At 42.2% G+C, this 11,702-nt stretch overlaps 1 long non-coding RNA gene across 1 annotated transcript; it reads left to right on the top strand.

Moving 5' to 3' along the window:
• The first annotated feature begins 5,272 nt into the window (after positions 1-5,272).
• Positions 5,273-6,465, top strand: LOC123134155 (uncharacterized). The gene is made up of 2 exons (XR_006465542.1): positions 5,273-5,983; positions 6,073-6,465. It is a non-coding gene; the product is annotated as an uncharacterized lncRNA (long non-coding RNA).
• The last annotated feature ends 5,237 nt before the right edge of the window (positions 6,466-11,702 follow it).

The raw sequence follows: 11,702 nt of genomic DNA, 5'->3' as shown, positions 1-11,702 counted from the left end.
GAAAAGGCGGTATGCACGGGAGAGATCCCGAGAACTTATCCTTAGTGGTAGGTGTAGCGCACTACAACAACTTCGCCGCATGGGGGATGGAGTAGAGGCTTTGATGTCCCGGGGAAAATTTTGCTCAAGCGGGACAAGACCTAAGAGCTTTCCCCTTGTAGTAGGCGGGGACGTGTCTTTAGATCCGCTTGTAGGTGGTTGACACCAGGTCGTAATGTCTGGTAAGCGACTCACACAGAACTTTTCCCAGGAGTGTTTTCGTGACAGGGGACACAACGCTCTGCTGTGGCTCGACAGCGTGGGTTAGTGGCAGTGGGGACGTATTCAGAAGTAAGAGGTTCATCATGAGAGGACCCAAAAACATTCCCACATGCAGGCGGAGCGCACGGCTATGATTCTTTCGGGAGGTGAGAGAAAGCAGTGGCCCATCAACCTGAGGAAAGTGGTCCATTCGGGAGAGGTCCCAGGAACTTTTCTCATCGTGACTGGTGCAACACACCTCAGCCACCCAATTTTAACCATGACCATCGATATGTGGAGAACAAAAGTTTTGTTGTGGCTTCATCTTGGTGATGGGCGATTTGCCCATATCTCATTACAGAACAAACATGCGCGTCTCTGGCAACCGAGTGGGCACCCAAATGGGAGTTGGCGGCAAGGCAGCCCCTGCGCTAGGTCCACCTCCAAGGCTTAGCGAGGAGCGTCTGGGAAGTGGAGCACCCTTGTCGTGGTCGAGGCTCCTCCCGCCTCATGGGGGCCTGCTGGGCCTTGAGGATGCGTCTTGATGGTGAGGCCTTGCACTAGGGCCTAGGGAGAGCAACATGAATCTTTGGTAGATACTGCCCACATTGCTCAAACTGAAGGCTGCAGCACTGGGAAGGGCATCCCCCCGTTGGCGTGGCTTGAGAAATCCTCTCCTCCGTGCATGTACTGCCCTGGGGAAGCCCCATACAAAAAAGTCTTTTTTCCATTGGGCTCATCATGATCACGGGACCCACAGGCTTTCCACGCCACATCGGCATTCTTGGTCCACGATAATCCGGCCACCACAGGTTCCTAGAGATAAGAGAGCGTCTTCCTGCGGCACAGGCCGGGCTGTGAACTCGTGCACCCCCAGGCTGCCTGACGGGAATCGACGCAACTCTTCAAGGATGAGTCCAGGCTTCACACCACTGAGGTTGCCGCCGCATGCACATCGGGCACATCATTCACACGGAACCACCCCTTTCCTGGTGAAGGGTGGCCTTAGCGTCCCTATTTGTCGATTTGCTGAGGCGGCCAAGAATTGGAGATGCGTTTCACGGTCCAGGCCCCGGTCGTCTATCGAGACACAAAGTGTCTCATATGCTTGCGAGGCAGCCTTTGCGGTAGTCGTTCGGGATGAACAGCATCGATGACTGGAGTTCTTCATTAGTGGCAAGTGATCCAGGATGTACATCACCACACACCTTATGGAGCACACCGGCCAGCGTGAGCACCCAAAGAAAAGGGGTACATCGACTATGATCGTTGGTAATGCCTCAATCCCCTACCTGGCGCGCCAAACGTTGGTTTTCCGACAACGTACTCCCTCCATTCCTAAATATAAGTCTTTGTAGAGATTTCATTATGGACCACATATGGATGTATATAGATGCATTTTAGAGTGTAGATTCACTTATTTTGCTCTGTATGTAGTCTATAGTGAAATCTCTACAAAGACTTATATTTAGGAACAAAGGGAGTACATATGAGTTATGAGCAACAACTCTTTTAGAGTTCGGCCAGGGACTGAACACGTCTAGCAATCCTAAGTCATGAGCGACTATGGTGGATGAAGTACAAATGAACACAAAGAACTACCCAGGTTCGAGCCACCTTCTTGGTCTAACAGCCTACTCCTGCTTTGTTTTTTATTGCAATGATATGGAGCTACAATGTGTCTCTACAAGGTGAAAGGATCGACTATCTGCTTCTCAGGTCCCAAATATCGCCCCCCTGTGAGGCTTTGGCCTTCCCTATTTATAGTGTCTAGGGAGGCCTTACCGGAGGCACCAATTCGCCGAATATACATAAGGTTAGACTTGTGTATCCTATACCACGGAGGCATGGTTACCAGTGGCATGCTTTTATGAGCAATGATGACGTCCTTCCGGGGCAGTGTGTTACCCCTCGGATACTTACCTGCCTTCTTCGCCGTTTGTTGGGCGGTGGTGAAGTCCTACCACTATAGCAAGGTGGACGACGGGCAAATCTTATTGAGGCAGCCGTAGGTGCCTTGGTTCGCATGGATCCCCTAGGAACGTACAATGGGAGGACCCATCATACATCCTTTATTCTGCCACCTAGCATCGACACCAGTCCTATGATAGCATGTCATCGTCCGTCAGCCTTGGAGATGAAGTCTTCCTTCCAGTGTCTCCTTAAAGAAAACGTAAGGGCATAACCAACATCGCTTTTGCGGGGTGTTTTGCACAAGCACAGGGAAAAATCCACTGGATTTTGCTGGGTTCCATAATGATGTTCCTCCTACGCACAGAAACACAAGGCCTCGTTTGTTTTTAACACCCACTATAATAGATCTTTATTACCATGGTTTACACTGACAGTGACGGGCCCCATCTCCCTTCGTACCGGATCTTTGCAGCAGGGGGTAAAACAGAGACCACCTATAGGTTGTGTCCACAGGGACCTTTTTCCCCTTAATCACCATTTGGTAATTAACCATAGTGAGGAAGAACGGTGGTGGCTTATGTGATACGGGGCTGCAGAGCGTATGCACGTATCTATACTAGCTCTGCCCACCAACAAAGTAGCTTAGGAATCCGACATAGCATTTTGTTTAGGCGCTGCTATAGATGCACACTAGAGGGATTCCGGACTCCCTGGGAATGATTTAGTCCTATTGGTTCAAAGACTCTCATTTACAATCCTTGCTATTTACTTTTATTGAAATATTCACTCTTAACATTTGCTACACAATTTCATTAGATTACTACTCCTTTGGGTTACTCAGAACCTGTAGGCATAATGTTTAAACCACCCAAGAGACAAAACATTGATTCCTGTGCTCCCCATGGGATCAATACTCTTACTTCAAAAAGGCTACATCTAAACCCTATGCACTTGCAGGTTATCAAGCTTTTTCTGGCGCCATTGCTGGTGAGCTGAGCGTTTTCGATCTTTGTTTTGAGTTTCATTTGAATTTCGTGTACTAAGTTGTTTGCAGATCCAGAGGAACCATGGTTGAGTTTGGATACAACTACCAACTATCAGCCATGCGCCTTACTGAACTGCCTATGCAAGAAATGTTCACATCATTGTGTCCCAACCCCCACTAGTGTAGCTTATGACGTGAATCCAAGTGTCCTTGAATTATTGCACAGTAAGCAATTTAAAGTTGAGCATGGTGAGGATCCTTATCAACATTTGCAATTCTTCAAAGAAGTATGTGTGGCATTTAAATTAAGTGCTTTTAGCGCAGATGATATGAAGCTGAAATTATTTCCTCACATAATGGTTGATGCAGCAAAAGAATGCCTAGTGTTCCACAATGCAGGTACGTTTGATTCATGGGATAAGCTCGCGGAAATCTTTTTATCAAAATATTATCCTAAGAAGAAATCTTATGAAGTCAAACAAACAATTTTAAACTTTTGACAGAGGCCAGGAGAAAGCCCGGTAAATGCATATCAAACGTACTAAACTCTATGAAATGAGTGCCCTCATCATAAACTCCTAGACTCGCTTGTATTAAATCTCTTCTCTGGAGGACTTCGAGATGATTCCAAGGAAGAATTAGACTTAGCTTTTGCAGGTTCCTTTATCACCAGCTTGGTGCCTGAGGCCCATGAATTACTGGATAGTAAGCTTAGAAACCATGATGCTTGGGGGAGTGATGAGGAAGGAGAGGATAAAGTTGAAATAGATTTTGACTACATAAAAGATTATCTTAATTCAGGAAGAGCTAATCAAATTAGTGATGAACTTTATCTTGACCATGAGGTTGTATTAAGATTTGTTAAAGCTATGCAGCACACATGGAGCTTCCAAAGAAAAAATGGGAGTGCTACACCGATGATGACAGCGAAGAAGAGGACGTTCTGGAGGCCTTGGAGGTGGAGATATCGGTAACTCCCATTGAAGATGATTATGAGGCAGGACAAGAATTTCCCTTTCCGGTAAGGAGGGCGCAACTTGAGTACCTAAGAAAGAACATAAAGAAGAGCAATAAGAGGGTATATGCAATATTCAAGTAAATCCCTTGAAAGGAAAAAGAATAAAAAGGCTATCGAAACAATGAAGAAAGAGGTAACATATTTGGTGAAGGGATGCGTTAAAGCAGCCGACACTGGTAAACTAGTAGTACCTTGCTCATCTATTAATGTGATACCTTATACTATTTATACTAAGCTTCATGATGAAATCTATGCTTGTGACTTGCAACCTACAAATATGGAGATAAAATTAGCTAATGGAACACTGAGAAAGCCCAATGGGATGGTGCTTTATGTTTATGTTATTCTAGGAATTTTCACTTACCGTTTAGACTTCGGTGTAATGGAAATTCCTAAAGATGATTTTTGTCCCATAATGTTTGGGAGACCTTTTCTTAATACTGCAGCTGCAGGCATTGGTTGTAAAAGGGAGTTGTTTCTCTCAAATACGGGGAAGAGGTAAGAGAATTTCACTTTTCAAGGTTTGAAAATTGCCCCAACCAAGAGAACACGACAATACTGAGGAAAATATTATTGCGCAATTGGCTGCCATTACTTTGGAACTCTAGAAGATTATGACCTGGAAAAAAGTTTAACTGATTCTGGAAAGAGTCGAGAAGACCCAGTTAAAGAGGAAATCGATCTACACTTGACTGAAGCACCGGTACAAGACCATGTTACAAGTGAACAATATGAAGTACCAAAAAAGAAAGGAGATGAGAGCTTCCACCTCCTGAACGAAAACCTCTACCAAAAGAATTAAGGTATGAGTTTTACATGAAACAAACAAATATCCTATTATTATTAGTGCTAACCTTTCAGATGAAGAAAAAGAAAGGCTAATGAAAACCTTGAGAAAGCACAGAATGGCCTTTGAATATTCAACGGATGATTTGAAAGACATAATCCGTCCATTTGCACCCATCATATATATATATATATATATATATATATATATATATATATATATAGTAACACTATTCTGATCCTGGGATCAGAATAGCTATTTGGATCAGGATCGGCCCTATATATGGCGCGATCGGGTTGTTCCCGAACTCCCGAACCGGGAGCGAGCACCCAATAAAAAAAGAAAAAAAAACACCCCGGCCCAGGCTAATCCCCAACCTCCCCACTCATCATGGGTCGAACCCAGCAACCGCCGTCGTGCCCACTCCCCAGATCTCCCCGCCGCCGTGCGCCCTCCCCGGGCACCCGGCCGCCGCGCGCCATCCCACGGCCCTCACCTACATCCCGTCGCGCCTCCTCCTCTTCCCCTGCTTTCTTCCTCGGCGCCGTCCTCGGCCTCCACGCAAAGCAGCCGCCGCATCGTGATCCACCCATTGGAGACACCCGCGCCCGTGCGCCGCCTAGGCCTTGCCGTTCCAGACCCCCGTGCCACTCACCGCCGGGATTCGGCGACACGGCCGCCTCAAGCCTCCACCACTTGCCTCCGCTGCTCTCCGTGTTCCACCCTCCCCTCCGGTGAGCCTCCTCCTGACCTCAGCCTTCCTCTTCTCCTTCTCTACCTCCGGTGAGCTCTGCTTGATCCTCCTGCTCGTTGCCGCCCCTTGCCACCTAGCTCCTCTTGTGCGCCGCCCGACCACCATCTCTCCGGCCGCCGTTCTAATCACCCACTGTTTCCACCTCTGTACTAATCCATCGTCCACCTCGTGTCAGACATCGACAGCGACATCAAACTGGGAAGTCAGGTGCCTCTCCTCCTTTCTCTCCCCTTTGCTGCTGAAATGGATGCTCAGTCCCTCCTCTACATGTGTGTTTGAACTGCAGTGAGTATTCAATTTGAGCCACCACCCTCTCTTTCTCTCTCTCTCTCTCTCTCTCTGAGGCCAGTTTGCAAACATCGTGTTTGTCCCAGCAGCCCGGAGGTGCTCACTGCTGTACTCCGGCCATCCTATCCTGCCGGACAAGTTGGCCGCCCGCACCACTTCGTCGAGCGCTAGGGTTCTCCCAGTGTGAGAGCACACACAGGCAGCCGCACTTTGACTCCCCTACCCACAGGCTAGGAGAAGTCCATGTATTACTACTCGTGGGGAATGTTCGCTTTGTATAAAAATATAGAAAATTATGGAAGTTCGATGCTAATGCCTGTGAGGCGGAAGCTTTTTTCATTTGTTTCTTTTTTGCAAGATGAAACATTTGTCATTTTATGTAAGCCAAAAAAATTGTGGATGTGATATGTGTGTGCGCGTGCGTCATACACTGAATTGAAAACTATTTTTTGTCATGTGTGTTTTCCATATTGGTTTCATAGTGTCTCTTTTTTGTGTTAATGGAGTAAACAAAATAGGAAGTTCAAATTTGAGAAAGCGGCAAGATCAACTAATATGGAAACACTAAAAATTGCATTGAATACAATTTTTTGTTAGTGAAGTTCAAGTTGGAAAAACATGATAAAAAAAGTATTCTCTCACTTTGCACTATAAAAAGGTATACCATGTGTTGGATGATTTCCCCAACTAGTCGCTCTCTCAGACACATTCTATTTGTGCTTCCCTTCTCCTTCATAAAATTGTTAAAAAAGAGAGCATATGATTTCAAAATTAGAAGCAAAAAAGCAAGCATTTCTTAAAGACAAAAAAATGTAGATGTGAAGTTCAAATTCTCCATCATGGATAGTCCAAAATGTTCGGTTACAGCAAAACACGCACATCGGATAGTTCAAAGATTGTAATTACAAATTTCCTCTGCTTTTACTAAAAACCTAGAAGTTTAGATTTAAATTATGGAGTTGTTCAATGTTTATTACAAGACTAGAATTTTTTTTGTTATTAAATAAATAAACAAAAAAGTTAAAATTTACAAAAATGGAGCAGTTTGTTTTTTATAAATAAAACCCCAAATTTTATTCATTACCAAAGAATAAAATCAAGAAGTTTAAACTAAAAAATACAACAAAGTAGTTTGATGTATGCAAACAACACAAGTTTTCTTGAATTTCAATAGCATGCGAAGTTCATGTTTCAGAAATTCATAAGTTCACGTGTACAAAAAGTTAGAGCGGTTCAATGTCTACAAAAAACTCAGACTTTCTCCGTTATTAAAGCAAAATAGAGAGAGCTTCAAAAGTGAGAACAACGAGAAGCTCATGTACAACATGATGTGTGTTTTCGTACGATAAAAAAAGAATAAAAGGTGAAGTCCAAAATTTTGTTGCTTGAAGTTCAAGTGCTCGGCCCGAGAAAGTTCAAAATTTCTTGTCAGAGAGGTTGAAAAAAAAATGTGACAGAAGTTCAAGGAGAAAACAGCGAGACGTTCAACTACTGCACGGAATGCGTTTCAGATAAGAATATAAGAATAGAAAATGAAAAGCTTAAAAGGTTTGTTGCAAGAAGTTCACGTGGTCCTCCGTGCACGGTGTAAAATTAATATTGCGGGACATCCGACCTCCAATTACATGTTTGAAAATATCAAAAAAATGGCGTCCGACCTTCAATTGCATGTAATTCAACGTATGCACAAAAATGTGACAGAAGTTCATAGTGAAAACAATGAGAAGTTCAAGTATCGCAAGGAATGCATTTCAGGTCAGAATAAAAAGTATAGAAAAATAAAAGCTTAAACAGTTTCTTGCTAGAAGTTCAAGTGCTCTGTCAGGGGAAGTTCAAAAATTCTTGCGAGAGAGGTTCACCTTCTATTTCCATGTTTGATTTTTTCCGTATAAAAATTGAATACAATTCTTTACTCAAAATATCAAAAGGTGAGGTTCAAATTGAAATAACTGAGAAGTTTAGAGTTTATTAAAACCAAGGATTTACCTGTCGAAAAAAATAAAAACATGACACCATTTTTTGCACTTTTAAAAACAACTCATAAATGAAAAGAATGATTGATAGAAGTTCAATTGCTCAGCGAGGAAAAGTTCAAAACATTCTTGTGAGAGAGGTTCACTGTGTATTTAGATGTCCAAAATACATAAAAAATAAGTTGTTTTCTGTGTTTTAAAATAATTCTCTCAAACCAGAGAGAAGTTCAAAAGTGATAACAACCGGAAGTTCACGTACTACATGGTGTGTATTTCATACAAGAAAAATACTAATAAAGTGAAACAGAGTGAAGTTCAAACAGACATGCCCCAGAAGTTCAACTACTTCAGGCAGTGCGAAAAACAGCATGTCAAAAAATAGCACGTCAAAAACAAAGTGAAGTTCAAACAGACATTCCCGAGAAGTTCAACTACTTCACGCATTGCATTTCCATTCGCGATGAAGGAAGAAATCACGATCTTGTCATTTTCTAATTTACTTCAAAATGACAGGAATATCATTTGTGTAGGTTCAAGTCCTCGGTCGGAGGAAGTTAAAAAAATTATTGTGAGAAGGGTTTGTACAAAAGAAAAATCATTTGTGTAACACTAACGAATGGATGAGGAAAATTACAAACGAAAATACGTCACAGAAGTTTAACGTGAAAACAGCAAGAAGTTCAGCTACTACACTGAATGAATTTCACATGAAAAACTTTTAAAACCGTCACGAGTATGAAAAAACGATCAACACGGGAAAGTTGCGTGTTCACAGTAGCTTCCCACTGGTATGACACTTGCTCAATTCTGGTGAGTGTTTTGGTGAGTCGATGGAGAGCTACAGTAAAAAAAAGCACATGAAAAACAGAGTGAAGTTCAAGTAGACATGCCGAGAAGTTCAAGTCTTCACGCGGTGCATTTTCGAAAATCTATTTCGCGATAAAGGAAGAATGAATGATTCCGCCATTTTCGCAATTACTTGAAAACGGCTAAGAATCAGAGAAAACCATCAACATGAAAAAGTTTCGCATTTTCCGTAACTTTCCAACAGTATATTATTTGCGCCATTCCACTAAAGTTCGTAGAAAATATGGCGAAAATACGTTTTTCTCCATTTTCGAAACTGACTTAAAACCATAAATAATTTTGAGAAATAATAGATACAAAAAATTTTCACATTTCCTCAAGCTTTCCAACGCCATATCATTTTCTGCATTCGGACATACGGTTAAAAAATTAGCTCGAAAATGCAAATTCGCTAGAACTTGTATTGTTTTCTAAATTTCTTTTGAACCATTCAAAATTAGAAAAAACATTCAACATGAAAAAGTACCACATTTTCATAAGTTTTCCAATGCCATATCATTTACCTCAATTGGATTAGCCGTTTAGAAATGCCATCGAAAATACGAACTCAGCTGTTCGGTTTGCGAAATTTTACGATTTTCCAAATCACTCTGTAACCATCGGGAATTAGAGAAAACTTTCAACATGTGGAAGGAGCGGTTTTGTAGAAGCTTTCCAACGCCATATTATTTGTGTCATTTCGATAAATGGTTTAGAAATGCGATCGAAAATACGATTCACGTTTTTTGTATGAAGGAAAAACGGTTTTCAAAACTGCTCTTAAACCGCTTACATTTTGCCAAAAATTCAACTTGGGTCATGATACTGGTGTTCATAGATTTCCAACGGTATATCACAAGCCCCATTTGGACACTTTTTAGCTGAAGTTCAACCTTGTACTCGGGGAAGGTCAGGCGCGTTACTCGGGAAGTTCATGTTGTGATCAGAATATTATTCTGATCTCGTGATCAGAATAGTGTTTATGTATGTATATGTATATATATATATATATATATATATATGTGTGTGTGTGTGTGTGTGTGTGTGTGTGTGTGTGTTTGTGTATGGAAGGAGCTGAACCGGTTCGTGAGTACCAAAGGAAACTGAATCCCGAAATGAAGGAGGTGGTAAGAAAGGAAACAATCCATCTATTTATTGCAGGTATTATATACCATGTGTTTTAAAGCAAGTGGGTGAGTCTAGTTCATTGTATGCCCAAGAAGGGAGGGTTTATTATAGTACCTAATAAGCATAATGAACTAATCCCCACTAGAACAATAGTAGGGTATAGAATGTGCATTGATTTCAAGAAGCTGAATAAGGAGACCCGCAAAGATCATTATCCTCTACCGTTTATCGATCAAATGCTAGAAAGGCTTGCCATGAATACTCACTTCTGTTAGCTGGACGGATACTCGAGATTTTTGCAAATAGCGGTGCATCCTGAAGATCAAGAGGAAACCACTTTCACTTGCCCTTTGGTATGTACTCTTACCATCGAATGGCATATGGCTTATGTAACACATCAACTACTTCTCAAAGATGTATGAATGTTATGTTTGCTGATTTTGTTGAACGGATCATGGAATTTTCCATGGATGATTTTTTTGTCTATGGGAGTTCTTTTGATGTTTGTCTTTACAATCTTGATGAAGTTATACAGAGATGTGAGGATACCAACCTTGTCTTAAAATATTGTCTTTACAATCCCTCAATGTTATGGTCAATGAAGGTATTGTCCTAGGGCATAAAATATCAAGAAAAAGTATTGAGGTGGGTAAAGGAAAAATAGATAGCGTAGAGAAACTCTGTTATCCAAGAGACATATAAGGGATAATGAGTTTCCCTGGGCATGCTAGCTTCTATAGTCGCTTCATCAAAAAGTTTTCTTGTATTTGGAAACCTCTTACTAACCTTCTGTAGAAGGATGTCCCATTCATGTTTAATAACGAGTGCAAGGTATCTTTTGAGAGGCTTAAATACGCCCTACTCAATGCACCCATCATCACGCCTCCGAACTGGGACCAACCCTGTGAGGTGGTGTGTGTAACTGACAAAAATTCGGTAAGTGCAGTGTGAGGCCAACATGATGGTAAACTTTTTAATATCATTTATTATGCTAGTCATACTCTCACGGAAGCTCAAAGGAATTATGCTAAGAATGATAGAGAGTTATAATACAGTAATTTTTTCTTGTGAAAAGTTCAGGCCCTACATCACTGGCACCAAGATCATATTCTATACAGATCGTCAAGCGACAAAGGAGGTGCTTGACATCAAAGATACGAAACCTTGTCGGATGAGGTGGTCTTTTCTTTTGCAGGAATTTGATATTGAAATGCTAGATCGCAAAGAGATAAACAAAACTTTGTTGAACATCTTCTTGCTACAAGAAGAGCAAACACTACAAAAAAAGACACATCCGTGACATTTTGGGCCGAATGAAAAAAAATTGTCACACATATGACACTTCTATGACAATAATTGTGACAAAACCCGGTATCATCATAGATGTGGTGGGATCCTACTTCTATGACAAAAAATCATGACAGAAAATGGGCTTTTCGTCCTGGGCGGGCCGGAGACATAGCTGCATGACATTCTTTGGGCCGTCCATGACAAAAAAACTGTGGTAGAAGCAAGGGGGAGGAAAATTTCGGGGAGTTGCCGGTTACGGTGGGAGGTCGGGGGCCGAGCGATGCGCATTTCTCTCGTACAGGTACGCGCGTGTGTGCCAGGCGTTGGCTCTAACTGAACCCGAGCGAGGCGTTGGGCTCTAACTGAACCCGAGCGATTGCACTGCAGGCTACGCGTTACTGAACACGAGCGATCATCGATGGCTGTTAACTAAACCCGATCGAGCGATTCCTTCGCTACTGCTGCTAACTAAAGCCAAT

Source organism: Triticum aestivum, chromosome 6B (genome assembly GCF_018294505.1).
Source record: "Triticum aestivum cultivar Chinese Spring chromosome 6B, IWGSC CS RefSeq v2.1, whole genome shotgun sequence".
Lineage (NCBI taxonomy): Eukaryota > Viridiplantae > Streptophyta > Magnoliopsida > Poales > Poaceae > Triticum > Triticum aestivum.
This window is presented reverse-complemented; position numbering and strand designations above follow the sequence as displayed.